The following is an 18,981-nucleotide window of genomic DNA, read 5'->3' on the forward strand; positions in this document are numbered from 1 at the left end:
ATTTCTGAAAGCGTCTAGGGCAATAGCAATAAAATCTTTCCACCTAAAAAAAGAATTCAATGAACTGATACGTATTAGCTAAGTTAGTCATTTTTAAATGCATTTGTATTTCAAAAGTAAACTTTATATGGTAAATACTTGTGACTTTACGTATCAGTGTGACTTACAGAAAGGATGAAATAAGCTGTCCAGAACATATTCCCAACTTCAAATTTTGTTTTTAATTTTTTCAATTGTTTCTTCGTGTGTGTGTGTGTGTGTGTGTTTTCACAGAGTTGGTTCAGTCGTTCCACCACATAGATTTTTGAGATCAAGTTCAAATTATGAACTTGGTAGCAAGCACATTTACTTAAACAGTCATCTTGCCAATTCTCAAATCTTATTAAGTCCTAGACCATACTGCCTACAGTTATAGAGTTAAGACATATTCTATGCTTACAAAGACTCTACACAAAGCTTCCAGAGCTCAGTGATAGTATATGCTTCCCTTATCATACAATTCCTCATTTAGTTAGAATAAAGATACTACCACAAACCAAATATGACCAATAAGCAAGTGAACAGAACACTATAGTTGTACAACAATGATGCCTGTAACAAGCAACATAGATACCAGAGGAAGCATGTTTTCAAAAAAAAATAGAAAAATACTAATAGATGAAGAAATTACATTAGGAACTAGAACTTGGACCCAGTGCCTATGTCAACAGCTCACAACCGTGTGTAAGTCCAGGCTCAGGATATTCAATGTTCTTTTCTAAACTCAACAAGTACCTACACATACCTACAAGGTATATATTCACATAAACACCCACTTATATGCACAAATTATAAATATATTGCCAAGATAGTAAGTTATACTATATTCAGAACTAAAAGCTCTCACTGCTATTTCAACTTCTAGATACAAAGAAAACGTATATATTTATATACCTTTTAATGTTTTATTTTCAAATAACATTGGCAGAAATGGGGTAATTTTTAGTAAATAGGAATTTTTGCTTTTTAATAAAAGTAGTCTCAGTAAATTATCTTAAAATATTGATACAAGTTTTCTAATAGAGGCAAAATTATTAAAGCAATATAGAAGGCTTGCCTCTTTCTAACACAAATAAGAAATCTATAGAAGTTGGGGTTACTGTGAAAAATGCAAAGCATGATATTCATATGCATTAGTATTATCAACTATGCCCATTTTAAATGGTGCTGTCAAATATTAGAATGCTAAGACTGTAATAGAATCTTTTCTAAATCCTGGAAAATCTACACAAAATACATAGAAAGAATATTGTAGTTTTGAAGGGAAGCAATTAAATAAGCTACTTTATACTTGACCTAAATTCAGTGAGAGATCTGATATTTTAAATCTATCTAGAATAAAGTATATTCTACACCACTTGAAAAAGCTATACGGCATAGTGATTTATAACAGTAGTTCTGCACAAATGAAAACCCAACATTTTTCCAGTTGAATAAAATTGAGTTTGGACAATAGGGAACCTAAAACTCATTTGGATTCACGCAGTGTTTCAAAAGCACATCACTAGGACCTTTGCAATCAATCCAGCACCTAACTGGCAGCCATAGGAAGAATCTCCAAGTAGAAATATGTTGACCAGATTCTGCATGCTTAAAACCTCAGGGGATAGATGTATCTTTGTATGAGCTATCCTTTCTGTTTTGTGGTAGGACACAGAAGAGAGACCTGTAGACAGACAATTATAGTAATCCAAGTTGGATATCATAAAAATATGAATTAAAGTCTCACTGCCTATCTCTGACAATACTTTTCTAATTCTCTCTATTTCTAAACTGACTATGCATCAGTATCCTCAAGAAGACTGAAAGTAATTCAGAAAGAGCAGCCACCAATTAACGTTTACACTCTGTGCACGGTAAGAGAATGGCTATCATTTTAGTTTTACAACAGAAAGAGATGAAAAATCTACAGGCTGAAGCTTTAAAGGCTTTTAGTATGCATCTTTTTCATATTACCTGAATTATATTTCAGGATGTCTGAGGCTTCCAAAGCCAGGATTCTAATATCATACGATATTGAGGCAGGTGTTCTTCCAAGTGAATAGTGAACAATATTCTATAATAGCTGGGTCAACTTCACAATTCTATTCTTATTCTTTTCTTGGTTCATAATATCTATTTATTCCTGAAATACTGGGGCATGGATAGAGCCACATTACTGCAAGAAATAAAATGAAAGAATATCTAACTTCTGTCCTTTTGGTAAAAGTTAACAGGAGTTAACAGGAACAAAACTGGATAAGGGGCAGGCCAGGCTGATAAAAGACAGATCTGATCCTCCATAGGTAGCTAATGCCAGACGGAGGCTTCTAAGTCTTCACATGGCAGAGAAGGATATCAAAGTTCCTAGGCTGGATTCAGAAAATCCAGTTAACCTTACTTTTAGGCCTGAACACATGGTTTGAATACAATAGATGGTTTTCATTTTTGTGTTATAAAGTCACAGAGTATTTTGAGATTTGACCCACTGTTCAGAAAGTTGTAGTTTCCCATAAAGATAAACAGACAGACAGACAGACAGACAGACAAACACATTTATTATTAATACAAGTTTTCTTTCATAAACTCTATCAAGCAAGTCATCAGAAATTGTTATACAAGTATTATGTCTTTTCATTATCTTCTTTATTATAATAAAAGTTTTATAATTTTTCATTCTATCAGAGAAGGACCCACGATTTAATGGGATTATAAACTATCAATCATGATTGGAACGTGGAAAGTTCTGGGCACAAAACACCTATTAATTTATAACAGTCATAGAATTAATAATGTTAAATGAAGACAATATAATTTATGCTCAAAAGTTGATTAGAAAGTTTGCATCCTCTAATCTTTTCAAAAATCATCAAATTAAATATGTGGAATCATGTACCTATAACCAAATACCAGTGGTTTTATCAACACAGTGAGAAGTGGGCATTATAAGCAATTGCCAAGTTGTGGAGATAGAGATAGAGATAGAGATAGAGATAGAGATAGATACAGATATAGAGATATAAATGATATATATAGAGAGATCTATATAAATGATATAGATATATATGACTTAGGTATAGATTAGATAGATAGATAGATAGATGATAGATAGATAGATGATAGATAGATAGATAGATAGATGATAGATAGATAGATAGATAGACAGACAGAGGTAGAGATAGAGATAGAGACATACAGAGCCTTCCTATAATGAATGTCTTCTTTACATGCACAGATGATGGTCTGAATTCCCCATTTTCCTTTCCTTAAGTAGAGAGAATCAAAGATGATGAAGGAATGATAGTCTGGCTACTGTACCTTTTCTGCAATCTAGTAAATTTTATTGGTTAGGTGTGGAATTCAGATCACCACTATTACTTAAACACTGATGTCTATTACATTTATTTCATTTCATACCTACTATGGAATTTTATTTTAGTATATTATGTTCATGCAGAATTAATTTTCAACAAGAAACGACACTATGGGCACCTTTCCTGCCCTTTCTGTAATCAGGATCTTTACCTTTGGCATGCCTAGATGATGTGTATTAAACTATATATTCTTTCCTAAAGCACCTCATACCTCATACCCTATTTGCATAGACTTTCTCTTCTCCATTTTTTTCTTGTCTAAATTTTCTCTGTGAATTGTTTATTGCTTATCTTTATCCACTATTACATCTTATAAGAACCAATTCACCTGTTAACTCTCCAACCACTAGCCCAGACAAACACAGTATGACTAGTTGCTTAGCTATCATAACATTTGAGGCCATTTTAGACAATGTCCATCTTATTATAGTAGATGTTGCTATAGGGAAGAAATAGGATAACATCTTTGTCATCTCCAGTAGCTATTGAATATACATCTAAAAAGTCTTTCCAATTAAGAGTTAGCCTAAAATTCAGGATATATTTCTTAGTATTTATCATTTATTAAATTTTGTATTATTAAAGCAATAATTATAACTATAGAACTTTTCAATACTATAAGCAGAGAAAATAGTAGTTTTCATTTAAAATAATCACTGAATTCTTAGCTATTAGGCAAATGTCAATGAAATCAACCCTGAGATTCCATTTTACCCTAGTCAGAAAGACTTGACTCGATGAGGATGACTTTAACCAAAATACCCAACAAAGAAGATATAGAACCTGTAGAGACCATCTCCAGTAGATAGGCACAATTTCCAGTTGAGGAATGGTGATACCCACCCAGCTCAAAACTATTAACCCAGAATTGTTCTTGTCCAAAGGAAAGACAGGGGAAAAATGGAACAGAGACTGGAGGAAAGACCATCCAGAGACTGCCCCACCTAGGAATCTATTCCATCTGCAGACACCAAACCCAATAGCACTTGCTGAGAGGAACCAAGTATGGCTGTTCCCTGAGAGGCCCCGCTAGTACCTGACTAATACAGATACTAACAGCCAGCCATCAGACTGAGCTCAGGAACTATAATAGAAGAGCTAGGGGAAGGACTCAAGGAGCTTAAAGGGATTTGCAACCCCACAGGAAGAACAATATCAACTAAGTAGACCCCCCCCCCCCCCAGAGCTCCCGGGGACTAAACCACCAACCAAAGAGTATACATAGAGGGATCCATGGCTCCTGCTGCATATGTAGCAGAGGATTTCCTTATCTGTCATCAATGGGAGGGGAAGCCCTTAGTCCTGTGGAGGCTTGATGCCCCAGAGAAAGGGGATGCAAGAGGGTTGAGTTGTGTGATGAAGCACCCTCTTAGAGGTAAAGCAGAGGGATGGGGTGGTGGGCTTATGGAGGGGGGACCAGGAAGGGGGACAGCATTTGAAATGTAAAAGAATAAAATGATTAATAAAAAAATAAATAAAACAATGAATGCTAGTGAGACTCTGGGAAAGAGAACCCTTGACTCCTGCTGATAGGAATGTAAATTAGTCCAAACACTATGCAAATAGGTATAGCAATACTTGGGGAAAAAAATAAAAATAAACATAACATTATGACCCTTCTATAAAATCTCTGGATATTTGCACAAAGAACCCAATAATATGTTTATTGCAGACTTTTTCAGAAGCTAAACTATGGAATCCACCAAGGCATCTGCCAGCACAGCAACAGATCAGGAAAATGTGATGTATACACACACACAATGGAATTTTTTTAGCCATAAAAAGGAATAAAATTAAATCATCTGCAGAGAAGAAAAAATGAATACAACCGAGATCATCACACTAAGTCAAACATCAGACCAGAAAGGCAATTGCTGTGTGATTTATTTCATTTGTAGATTCTAGATTTTAGATAGATACATAAAATCACATATGTATATAGGCTCGATAGTGGAAGCAAAATTGTCTTGTGGAATAAGTGGTAGTAACAGGGGGAAGAGGTGTCCTGTAGCTAGACAGGACCTTCAGTAGAGGAATGAGAACACCAATCCACCCACAAAACTTTTGACCCAAAATGTGCCTTATCTACAAGAAATACAGGGGCAAAGATGGAACAGGGACTGGGGGAATTGCCAGCCAATAACCGGTCTAACCTGAAACCCATCCTTTGGGTAAGCATCAATCCCTGACACTATTAATGATACTCTGTTACTCTTGTAGATAGGAGCCTAGCATACCTGTCCTCTGAGAGGCTCCACATAGCAGAGGACTGAAACAGATGAAGAGACTCACAGTTTAACACTATTATTATTTATAATAGCTGGAAGCTGGATATGACACAGATGTCCCACAAGGGAAGGATGGATACAGAAAACGTGGTGCATTCACACAATGAAACAAGGACATCCTTGTGAGTGAGTCCTGAGTCACTCACATGTCTAATTTATCACCCTGAGTGAGATAAATTAGACCCAAAAGGACATACATGATATGAACTCACTGATAAGTGGATAATACCAAAGTGTTCAGAATACCCATGATACAACACACAGACTGTATGAACCTTAACAAGAAGAAAAACCAAAGTGTGGCTGCTTCAATCTCTCTTAGAAGGGGGCAAGGACAAAATAATCATGGCAGGCAGAGGAAGAGAAGGACCTAGGTGGAAGAGGGGATGGAGAGGGAAAGGGGGGCAGGATCAGATACGAAAGGAGATAGGAGAGAAGCCCAGATGGCCAAAAGAATGAATAGAAATAAGCAGCAGTGTGGGTGGGGAATAGAGGGAACCACTAGAAAGTCCTAAACGGGGATATAGGAGGCTCCCAGGACACAATGGAGATGACATTAGCTGAAATGCCCAACAATGGAGAGATAGAACCTGAAGAAACTACCTCTATAGATAGACATGACCCCCAGTTGACGAATGGAGTCACCTACCCATCTAAATTTTTTTAACCAGAATTGTTCCTCTCTAAAGGAAATGCAGGGACAAAAATGGATCAGAGACTGGAGGAAAGGCCATCCAGAGACCGCCCGCACCCTTGGGATCCATCCCATGTGCAGACACCAAACCCTGACACTATTGTTGATGCCAAGGTATACTTAAAGACAGGAGCCTGGCATGGCTGTCCTCTGAGAGGCTCTTCCAGCATGTGACTGATACAAACGCAGTCAACCATTGTACTGAGTCCAGGGACTCCAATGGAAGAGTTAGAGGAAGAACTGAAGGAGCTGAAGGGGATGGCAACCCCATTTGAAGAACAACAATATCAACTAACCAGATGCCTCAGAGCTCCCAGGGACTAAGCCATCAAACAAAGAGCATACATGGACTGGTTCATGACTCCTGCTACATATGTAGAAGAGGACTGGGAAGAAAATATGCTTGGTACTGTGGAGGCTTGATGCCCCAGAAAAAGGGAATGCTAGAGGGGTGAGGGGTGGGGGAAGCACTCTATTAGAGGTGAAGGGTAGGAGGTATGTGGTGGGGGGCTTATGGAGCAGCGACCAGGAATGGGGACATTTGAAATGTAAATAAATAAATACATACATAAATAAGTAAATAAGTAAACTTAAGCTGAAATGTGCTTGCTATAATATACTCTCTCTTTCTCTCTTAGAAAAGAAAGACTCAAACTCAGTCCTGTGTTTTCTTTCAAACTTGATTTACATTAATGAAAATTGATCCAAACAGAAATAAAATTTTAATTATTGATATCTTTAGGAAAATTAAAATCAAGCCAAGTAGGGAGGGGTGTGCTATCTCTATAACCACAACTGCACACCTAAAAAAAATAGGAATCAGTAGCCAAATTAACTTTGAACTGCTTAAATGCAGAACCTCAATTTTCAATTAACCTTGTATTTTTTCAATATTCTCGGATTCTGTTTTCTCCTCCTTAAGTTAATGAGGCCCAATGATAACATTTCTTTCACAAAATAAGATAAAAATATGGAAGGGTGTCATTAAAAATGCATTGGTTGAGCTGTGGATTTGGTCGTTGTTTCAACTAAATCACATGCTTCGGTTGAGCAAAAGGGAGATATAGCTCAGTAACTACAACCTAGCACCCAATTCGGGGCTTTATTTCTTGATGGATAGCATTACCAATTAGCTGATTAACAAGGAGAAAAAGTTCTCACAAAAGGGAGAAGGAAGAGCAAGGAGAAACCCAGCTGTAATGCAGATTTGCTAAACACAGCTTAGGCTTGATTAGTTTGGATTAGAGCCAGCTAGACATAACTATTGTACAAAGCTTTCCCTGGGGATAATCAGAGAAAAACAGGTAGCCATCTGTGCAGGATTGTGCCAACATGCTTCAGAGGCTCCTTAAAACAGATGTCTTTCTATTTGTGCATTAATATGTGTATGATACATGTAACATATATTCCATAGGTATCGGATGTCTGATACTGTGGATCAAAACTCCCGAAGAAAATATTACAGGCAAGTTCCTAAATTGTAAACATGTTTAGAATTTTAAGCACTGTTTCATTTGGTCTTTAGAGTTGATTTTCTCACAAAAATATCCCATATAACTGGTACTGAGAGCCTACGATCTAATAAATATTTTATTTAAGTAAAGTAAAACAGACTATTGAAGAGTTAGCACAAGTTTGTAAGGCTGTAGTCATTAAAATGGGGACATTTGAAATGTAAATAAATAAATAAATAAACTTAAGCTGAAATGTGCTTGTTATAATTTACTCTCTCTTTCTTTCTTAAAAAAAGAAAGACTCAAACTGAGTCCTGTATTTTTTTTTCAATATTTCAGTCTTTATATTTTTCAATATTCTCAAATCCCATTTTCTCCTCCTTAAGTTAATGAGGCCCTTTCACAAAATAAAATAAAAATATGGAAGAGTGTCTGGGTGGCTTTTCCTTCAGTCTCTGCTCCACTATTTGTCCCAGCATTTCCTTTTGACAGGAGCAATTTTGGATTAATATTTTTGAGATGGGTGGGTGGCCCCATCCCTCAACTGGGGGCCATGCCTATCCATTAGATGTGTCACCCCGTTGGATCCTGGAAACACCTTGGGCCCTGGCACCTAGAACTTTCTAGTGGCTACCCCCAGTTCCCCTTCCCCCACTGCTACACATCTCCTTTCAATTTCCTGACCCACTATACTTCGCCCCTTTCTCCTCCCACACCTGAGCCTGCCCAGTTATAGCACTGAGACTTACCTGACCATGCTAGAGGACGGTCATGACTTTAATTCCTAGGGTCATTTATTTGTTCAAATTATAGACCTGTATGACAAGAACTTCAAGTCTTTGAAGAAAGAAATTGAAAAAATATCAGAAGACGAGAAGATCTCCCAGGCTCATGGATTGGTAGAATTAACCTAGAAAAACATGGCCATCATACCAAAAGCAATCTACATATTCAACACAATTCTCATAAAATTTGCAACACAATTGTTTACAGACCTTGAAAGAACAATACTAAACTTCATATAGGGGAAAAAATATGATAGCTAAAACAAGCCTATAAAATAAAAGAATGTTTAGAGGTATCACCATCCTTTATTACAACCTGTAATACAGAGCAGTAGTAATAAAAAATGCATGGTGTTGGCATTAAAAACAACAAGATTGATCACTGGAATCAAATTGAAGAGCCAGAACTTAACCCACACACCTATGGATACTTGACTTTTGGCAAAGAAGCAGGAATTATGCAGTGGAACAAAGAAAGTATCTTGAATGAATGTTTCTGGTCTAACTGGATGTATGAATGTAGAATAATGCTTGTAAATGGATCCACATATATCATCTTGCAAAAAACTTAAGTCCAACTGAATCAAGAACATCAACGTAAAACCAGATACACTGAACCTGATAAAATTGAAAAAGGGGAATAGCCTTGAACTCATTGGAACAGGAGACAACTTCCTGAACAGAACACCAACAGCCCAGGCACTAAAATCAACAAATAATAAATGGGACCTCATAAATCTGAAAGGCTTCTGTAAGGCACAGAATTCCTTTAAAAGGACAAAACAGCCTACAGATTGGGAAAGGATCTTCATCAACTCTACAACTGATAGTGGGTCAATATCTAAAATATATAAAGAATTTAAGAAACTTGACACCAACAAACCAAATAATCCACTTTAAAAACGGGGTACAGAGCTAAACAGAATTCTCAACAGAGGAATCTAGAATGCCTGAGAAGCACCTAAAAAATGTTCAACATCCTTTGTCATCAGGGAAATGCAAATTAAAATGACTCTAAGATTCCTTTTTACACCCATCAGAATCGCTAAGATCAAAACCTCAAAGGACAGTACATGCTGGTGAGGTGAAGCAATGGGAACACTTCCACTGCTGGTGGGAGTGCAAACTTGTACAACCACTCTAGAAATCAATTTGACAGTTTCTCAGAAGATTAGGAATAATTCTACCTCAAGACCCAGATATACCACTCCTTGGCATATACCCAAAAGATGCTTTACCATCTCACAAAGATACTTGCTCAAGTATGTTCATAGCATCTTTATTTGTAATAGCCAGGAACTGGAAACAATCTACATGTCTCTCAGCTGCAGAATTAAAACAGAAATTGTGGCATAGCTACACAATGGAATACTACTCAAACATTCAAAACAAGGACATCATGAATTTTTCAGACAAATGGATAGAACTAGAAAATATAATCCTGAGTGAGGCAATACAGACACAAAAGGACATGCATGGTATGCACTCATTTATAAGTGAACATTAGCCATAAAGTACAGGACAACCACAGCTACAAAGAAGCTAAGAAACAATCTCACTGAAAAGGTGAAATACAATAAACATCGGGGTGGATGGAGAGGACTATGTTAGGCAGGAGGGGAAAAAGAGAAGGGATCAGGTTGGTGGGGTATGGAGGGAGAGAGAATGGAAGAGCACCTCCGGAAAGACCTAAAAACATAGGACAATAAAAATTTCTAGGAATCTATGAGGGTGACCCCAGCTAAGACTTGTAGCAATGGTAGATATGGAATCTGAAATGGCCATCTCCTAAAACATAGCAAGACTTCCAATGGAGGGAATGGGCAAACAATGACTACCTAGCTTGAGACTCATGCCATGAGAGCCCGCCCTTGACTCTGTTAATGATATTTCGCTATACTTGCAGACAAGACCCTAGCATACTGTCATCTTAGAGGCTTTTGCCCAGCAACTGACAGAAACAGATACAGAGACCCACAACTAAACATTAGGCCAAGTTCAGGGAATCATGTAAAAGAGGGAGAGCAAAGATGAAGGGGCCAGAGAGATCAAAGACACCACAAGAAAACCTACAGACTCAACTAACCATAGTTCTCCACAAACATTGAACTGTCTACCAGAGAGTATGCATGGAACTAATTAGACTTTCTGCACATATGTAACAGTTTTACAGCTTGGTCTTTATGTGAAACTCTTAACAACAGGAGCAGGGGCTCTCTCTGATTCTGTTGCCTTCTTTTGGATCCCTTTCTGTAACTGATTTGTTTGTTTGTTTGTTTGGGGTTTTGTGTTGGTTTTGGTGGGTTTTTTTTTTTGAGGTTTTTTTGTTTTTTGGGTGTTTGTTTGTTTGTTTGTTTTTCCTTGCAGGGCTTCAATAGGAGAAGATGTGAAGATGGGCCTAGTCCTACTGCAACTTGATGTGCCAAAGCGGGTTGAACTCCATGGAAGACCTCACCTTTCCTGGGGAGAAAGGAAGGAAGTGGCAAGGGGGAGAAGTGAAGAGTAGAATGAGAGACTGGGAAGAAAGGAAGGAGGGGAAGAAGCTATGATTGAGGTGTAACATAAATAAATTAATTAATTTTTAAAAATTCTAACCTAAGAGAAAAATTAGCACAGCTTACCTTACAGCTAGAATATTTATGGGTCTCTGTTTCATGACTCTATGCCAGGATTCCAGGCATAAGCCACATATATACAGGAAGCTATATGGAAGGACTTGCATACATCTTCCTTTGTATAAGATGATACAGTTTACTGGCTTGAGAAAGAAAAGAAGTGCTTTGATTCAAAAAATTGAGAAAAGATAATGACTCAGGCAGGGGTTACAGAATTCAGAACATGGGGAGGATTTCTCATATATACCATTTCCTAAGGAAATGACACAGTTCCTACCCCTAGAGCAGGTCTACCATGGTGTGCGCCTCCATGAGTGTTAATGGTTGCTGCAGGATAAGGCTTGTTTGTATAATAATGTATATATTTTAATTTATGTTCTTCCTTCAGGAGAATGTCCTCTCTGCCAAAGCTAATGACTTCATAATAATCAAAAACAGCACAATTACATGAAGCCAGAATGTGTCTCTGTAATGCTGAGACCTTCAGGAAAGACCGTAAGGCTGTGGGAAAGAAATTAAAAAACGTGAGTTCAAGAATACATAAATCACTATAAAAGTTGTCCTTTACAGGATTTCTCAACTATGCAAAATATAAGAATGCAATAATGCTGCACTAATGAGTCAACTTGTCTGAAAGATATTAGGAAAGGAGATAAAAGAGATTTAGGGAGTAGTGATCTCAGGACAGGATTCCATCCAGCTAAGCTTATTGTTTGGGTTTACAAAGTCAGGCAGATCTCTGAGTTCATTCGCTATGTTAAAAAATAAATTTAATTGCTGTCCTTGTCTAAGAAACAAGGGGCTAAGTTCATAAAATGGTGATCTGGGGATAATCAAAAGGGTATAGCAGGATGGTTTCCTGATGCTCCTACATGGTTTGCAGTGGAGCTGATGGGGGAGGAGCTAATGTGGGAGGAGCAAAGAGAGAGAAGGAGAGGAAGGGGAGGAGTCAAAGGAGGGAGGAGCAGGAGAGAAAATACCTGGAGAACTCCGCAGGTCTTTAGCAATCTCAGGTAGTTATTCATATCTAGGTTAGTTAATTGGGTTAACAATTCTAATGTGTGGGCATCTTGTTAATTGAGCATTTCCAAATACATGAACCAATTGGATGCCTATGAGCACTGAGAGTTTTCATTCTACCAGGAGCCACAGGCATGGTGGCTATTGTCTGGGTGAGCATTGTGTGGTGTCTGGCCACTGCTAGTCGGGATCATGATGACTGCTTAGAAAAGTGCAGGACCCTACGATGCTTTTTAAATATTACCCTTAACAAAAGGGAACTTGGGATATATGACTGAATTGATAAGCAGCTAGGATAGCTGCTTGGAGAGGTAACATACATACCTCTTTTAGAATTTTTTTATGCACGTTTTCTGGCTTTGGTCAGAAAACTAAAAACTTACATAGAGAGCTAACATATCTCATTTAGAAATTTAGAATTTTCACTTAAATATAATGAATGGCCATCAGAATGTCTTGTTTTTACTTCTCTGTTTTTTTTTTTTTTTTCTTTTTTTCCCTTTTTTACAATAAAGTAACAAGGTCTAATGTATGTTTACATGTAGGTAATGTGGCTGGTGAGACAGGGTTTCTCCTGCCAGGCTGTGGGTAGTTGGCTGGGAACACTCTGGGTTCCTCCAGAGGGAAGTTAGGCACGGTTACTGTGGCTCCACGGTTCTTCATGGCGCTTTAATGTCATGGGGATGGTGGATGAATCTGGATGCACCCCCAGTAAAACCCAGAGCAGTCCTGAGTTAAATAGCAGGAAGAGAGGGAAGAGGGGCTGGGGAAGTATGGTTAATTGACTCCACCCTCTGGCCTTCAGGTACCTCATTAGTATGTAAATCTCTCTAGGGCCTGAGGCCTGTTCCTCCTGACTCTTGCATCGACCTCTCTGTGGGAGTGGTTGTTGGAGGGTTGAAGCTAAATGAAAAGAAGTAGGGCCTGGCAGCAGAGCTGAACTCCTGCTGTCCAGTAAGGTACCAGGGTTCCAAGCTCTTGCTCAACCAAGCACCCAGCTGCTTCTCACAGACCACCACCCCACATTTACAAAAGATAATTGTAGTTACAATCAGGGATGGCAATCTATGTTAAGAGTCAAAGGTAGAAGCATAAGCATCTATAATGGTCTACTGTGACAAGGTTGTGAGGCTATGGGCAAGAAAGACTGTGAGAAGTGCCTATACTTATGGAATTTATTAATCTAACAGGACTTGCTGGTAGAATAAATATTGATTAGAGGAGAGAAAACCAAGGATGACTTGAAGACTTTCACTTTGATCATTTTGGTGGACTATGCTGCCACTTTGAATTGGGTTTGGGTTTTTTTTTTTCTCTCAATTTGGAACTAGCAGAGTTCTGAAGTGGCAACTGAAACACAAATGGTTGTCAACTCATTATGTCTCTTCACATTCACTTTCTAAGCACAAGGAAACATAGCTAATATTGATTTTCCTGATTTAAGATGTTAGAAAATTCAGAGCAGATAATTACCTCTCAGAGATCATTGTAGGACAGAATTTTGCATGCTCCTGAGAGAGTCAAGATTGTCTCTTGGTTTCTTAGGTTCGTAGGTTGGTTGGTTTTAGGGGTGTGTGTGTGTGTGTGTGTGTGTGTGTATAACATGCACAAGAAATTGCTGCAGGTAATGACATAAATATTCCTGACTCTTCGTAGTAGGATTTCTGTAGTACAATATTTGATAGATTGGTCATATGATAAAATTGTTATTTTGTGTGATTTATACATATGGCAAAGTATTGTTAGACCTTCCTTGTTAAATAGTATGAAATTATCACTTCCAATTTATTTTGCTTTCTTGGCTAGGAAGAGACTTTCTTTAATTTTCGAGTCAGAGTACCAACAAAATGGGCAGTGAAACACTTCCATTAAGAATCATTACTAACACCTTTACTCTCTGTATATGCCTCTGTCTCCGTCTCTCTCTGCATGTGTGTGTGTGTGTGTGTGTGTGTGTGCATGTGTGTGGAATATATGTAAGTGTGCATTTAGGGGTACATATACATGAGAAGAAAACAGAAATGGGGCACACCAGGCTTTCTGCTCATCTCTCCACCTTATTCCCTTGAGACAAAGTCTCTCCCTGAACCAAATCTATTTTGACTGTGTGGTTAAACAAGTGAGATCCCATAATCCATCTGTCTCTGCCCTCCTAATAGAGATGATGAGCATACACAGATATGCATGACTTTTATGTGGATATTGAAAATTCAAATTCAGCTCTTCATGTTTGTACAGCAAGCACTTTTATCAGCTAAGCCATCTCCTCTGTCCACATGCACAGTTTCTAACGTTAACCTCCTTTCAAATATATACATCCATGATATGAACAAATGTTCTTTAACTTGGCATGGTTTGATAAAGCACAATGAACTGGCAGTGTCCACACTACAGAAAAGAGTGCTAAATTCTATTGAAAACATACACAGCTATGTTCTCAGATTGGAAACAATGCCTTCCATCAATAGGATGATTCAAAAATAAGCAGTAGAAGAGTATGGTGTAAGACAAGGGAGTAGGGAGAACTGCAGTCACGTGCAAGTGTGTAGACGAGTCTACCATATTTACAAAGGAATGCAGACTATAGTTTCATTTGATATGGTATAAAGTTCAAGCTTGGACAAATTTGTTTGTGGTGATAGAGTTTCTAGCTATTTGGCAAGGAGTAGAAATTGACTAAGGACATTTATGGGAAATGATGAAGACTTCCAAAAATGAAGTGAATACATGAGTGAGTTTTGACACATACCAATTCAACAAATTACACATTTGATATGAGTATACTTACATATATACACATATGACAAATGCCTTTCATAATGTATATATCTATACATACAGATACAATGTAAATACAGGTTGACAAGTCAGAGGTAACAATCATGTTTATCATTTCTAAGTACTCAAGTTAGTATATCTAAGATCTACTATATCAACTGATGTAGTCTAGTGTCATTTGCTTCAGGAAAAAAATATGTACAGGTCATTAAGTAGCTATAATATTATAATCCATTACAGTGAAAGTCTGCTTCCTTGGAAATATTTAAAATCAGTATCAGCAGAATAGTAGTATAAGAGCCAGAGAGCATGGGACTAGACAAACAGCTTCCCAATCCTCAGCACATCATATATAAGAAGCTAAGGCAGGGTTTTAGAACTTCCCCTTGAGTTCTCAGTACCATTGGAACTGAGAGAGGCAGGACAGAGACAACTGTGGTAAAATTCTGCTGACTTGTACTTCACATACCAACAGACATAACAAATTGCCCAAACCAACCTAACCACCAACTTTGCTCTCTCACTGGCCTTTATGGGTCATCTGAGGTTTTTTGTTTTGTTTTTGTTTTTTGTCATTGTTCTTAGCAATGGGAGAAGCCAGGCAAATTTACTACAGATACTTCCTGTACACACATAATTTGAGAGTAACTGAAAATCCACATTTTTTTTTTTTTTTTTTTTTTTTTTTTTTTTTTTTTTTTTAGTTTTTTAAAAATTTCATAGAAAGGCAATGAAATGCCTACACAGTTTTTCCCATTTGGTTTTGTTTTGGCAAATGCTGTAATTGAAAGTGTAAAACCAATCAATGCCACCTCTGGTTAAAATTTATGTCAGAGGACTATCCCAAAGGAGTGATTTTTGAGGAATAATATGCAGCCTTCAATTTACTTTATCACAGCTGGATATGAAGTTAAATCCCCTGGCTGGTATTTAACCACCCAGAACCAAGCACCAGATGGCTTATCTTCACCTCAACCTGACAGCTGTGTCCTGATATGCACAGCTGGTGTTCACATTCAAATGACAATATTTAAATGATAACATTATGTAATACAGAAAAATGTGTTTGGGTAGCCCTGGTCTTGAACAGTTGCTCTCAATTGTGAATGCACAGCCTCCATAGTAATTCACATGCCTTCTATCTGTGTTGATTGGTCTTGGCTAGAGATAAGAGTTTACAGCTACATGGAAACATTCCAGTGCTATTCATATTGTACCACTTTGTCGGTAATGATTCTCCTGGGTCCTCACCACGTGAGCCTCTTCCTTCACATAAAAACCAGCACAACCGTTTCCATTCTGAGGCAGCAGACTCTTAAAACCCTGTGATAATTAAAAGATAATGCCTCTTGCCAGAATGGAAGAATTAAAAGATGCTTGGTAGAAAGCAGCTTCTGTAAAAATATCCCTCCAGTGTCTTGGGACGTTGTCATTCATTTCTAAGTTGAATTGTTGATGTCATCAGATCAACAAACATAACTAATACTAAAATCCAGCACTTGAAAACCCTTCATGAAGTGTAACTCTCAAAGAAAATATATTTGAATATATTTCAGACACATGAAAATGTAAGATGGATTGACACATTCCAAATGTAAGATGGATGACTCTATGTGCAAGTTCTTAATGAAATATGGAGTGGCAAGTTTTCTATTTTGCAATTTGACAGAGGTTCCTGATACAGCTGCTCAAACTTTGATGAATGTATGCACTACCCTCGTGATACAATGAAAGCTTATTCTTCTATGTATTCAAAGTAGGCATATATGTAAAGGGAAAATTGTATTTTATAGTAAGCCCTTCTCATAAATGATAGAGTATCTCCCTGCTACTTTTAGTAACTAGGAGTCATGAGTTAGTAGATGCAGGGGAAAAAAACAAAACAAAAAAAACTCAGTTCTTTTACATGTTAAATGGCAGCCTTAGATTTAATTGTATATGGGATGTTTTCTGTAAATATCTTTGAGACAGAAGAAGATGCTGTGAGGAGTATTGTTGTTGGTCCCCTTCCTTCTGGAATTCCAAAGAATACTCAACTTCTTCATCAGTGTCTTGAATATATGAATATAGGAATCAGGGTTTGACATGCAGAAGCCTGATTATCTTTTCACAATTAATAAGTTACTAATGACTAAGACAGGGTCTATCCTTCCCTTTGAAATTCAAATGGACTTCCAGGTCCAATTCTAGAATTTGACAGACTTACACATTTAGAAAAGTCAAAACAAAAACAAAGAAGCCATACCACCTGAGCTGCTCAAGCTTCGAAAGGGGGGATAAATGCAGGTAAGTCTGTGCTACCTGGTGTAGCACTTCCAAATTGTTTATTAATAAAGCCACTCATAGTCAAAGAGTAGAAAACCAAACATGAAAGTGAAGAGAACAGGAGTTAGAAGCTGATCAGGTGGAGCAGAGACCCCCAAGGCAGCAGTTTCAGAAATGTCCTGACTGAAGTAAAAAATGTCAGGAGGTAGTTCCTTGTTATATCCTGCTTGGAAGCTCTAAGTAAAGATGTGGCTGAAACAATGAAGAAAAACTGAGACATCTGTAATGAACATAGTAAAAACTGCTTTTAGACATGTATAAATACCTTAGTCTAGATCTTCATTATGCCCAGGCTGCACCTAATAACCAGAAACCAGTGACATCGCTTATTCAGAATAACTAGTACAGTCCTAGAACCCCATGATGCCCACTAGACAGTATATAAGTAGAGACTAATCTAGGAACCTATGGACTTTAGATCCTGTAAAATGTATTCCTTGATCTCACTCAATAATTACTGAACAGGCATATCTGGCTATCCAACACCAGAGTGTGTATATTATTGCCAACTGCTCTGGTCTATGACCTGCTTCAGCTAATCCAAGTCCTGTGTTTCCATCAACAAGGGTGCAGGCATATAGGCCCTGCTGAATATTCAAGATCCCAATGAAATCTATATGTTGCTTTTAATTAAATTGTTTAGGAGACCATGTTATAAGTGATATTCAATTTCTGAATCTAGTTTTAAGTGTAAGACAACAGTGGCAGTCTCTAAATGCCTGTTTACAGGCCTGCCAAATACTTTAAAGTTCCTTTTATTAAATCATTGGAGCAAAGCATGTGTCTCTAAATGTCCCAATGTTTTACGTAATCATAGGATTGTTTCCTTACTACTTATGCTAACATTCTCAGGTTTCTTAATCTTCCAGTCTTGGATCTTTTTAATAGTTTGTTCATAGGCTTGTTCTGATTTAATTTGGTTCTCTGTTTCCCTCATTTTTTAGTGTAAAGTCTAAACTTTCAAGTTGACCTACTGTGTAATCTATCATCCTTGCTGATTTATTCCTAATTTGTTCCCTAGCAAGTTTTAACATTCTAGTCTTAAGGGACCATGATGCTACTTTGTCCACTATTTTATTATTTGTCCATGTAATTTGTCTTGCCTGGGTGAGCATCTACGTTACATAAATTTCAATGTCTTTGCTAAATCTTGCATTTCCATCCATAACTTCCTTGATCAAATATCTTTGGCATTAGTGGTTTTCCATTTTGATGACCAGATAGCTATCGCATTGTACAATCACCACAAATCAGAGAAGGTATAAATTTTCCTTTTCCTTTTGCCTTCCTTAGCTGTTTGTGTGATAGCCACTAGTACTGCTATTACTTCAGAGTGTTGTGCTGATTTGGTTGTTTCTTCTTCAGTGATAGCTATTTCCTTTCCCTGTCTATAGGCTACAGCTTTCCATTTAGTTTTGGTTCTATCGGTGGTTGATGAGACAAAAGTAAACCATACATCAGCCAAATGACATGGCTGCTCTGGCAACGGATCACATTCAAATATGTGATCTGGCTGGAAAGCAGGAACACCACATATCTTTAATCCTTCTGGCTGGAATGCACACCTTTGATCCTTCTGGCTGGAATATAGACATGCCTTTAGTACACACCTTTAATCCCAAGCAATTCA

This window comes from Arvicanthis niloticus, chromosome 16 (genome assembly GCF_011762505.2).
Source record: "Arvicanthis niloticus isolate mArvNil1 chromosome 16, mArvNil1.pat.X, whole genome shotgun sequence".
Classification (NCBI taxonomy): Eukaryota; Metazoa; Chordata; class Mammalia; order Rodentia; family Muridae; genus Arvicanthis; species Arvicanthis niloticus.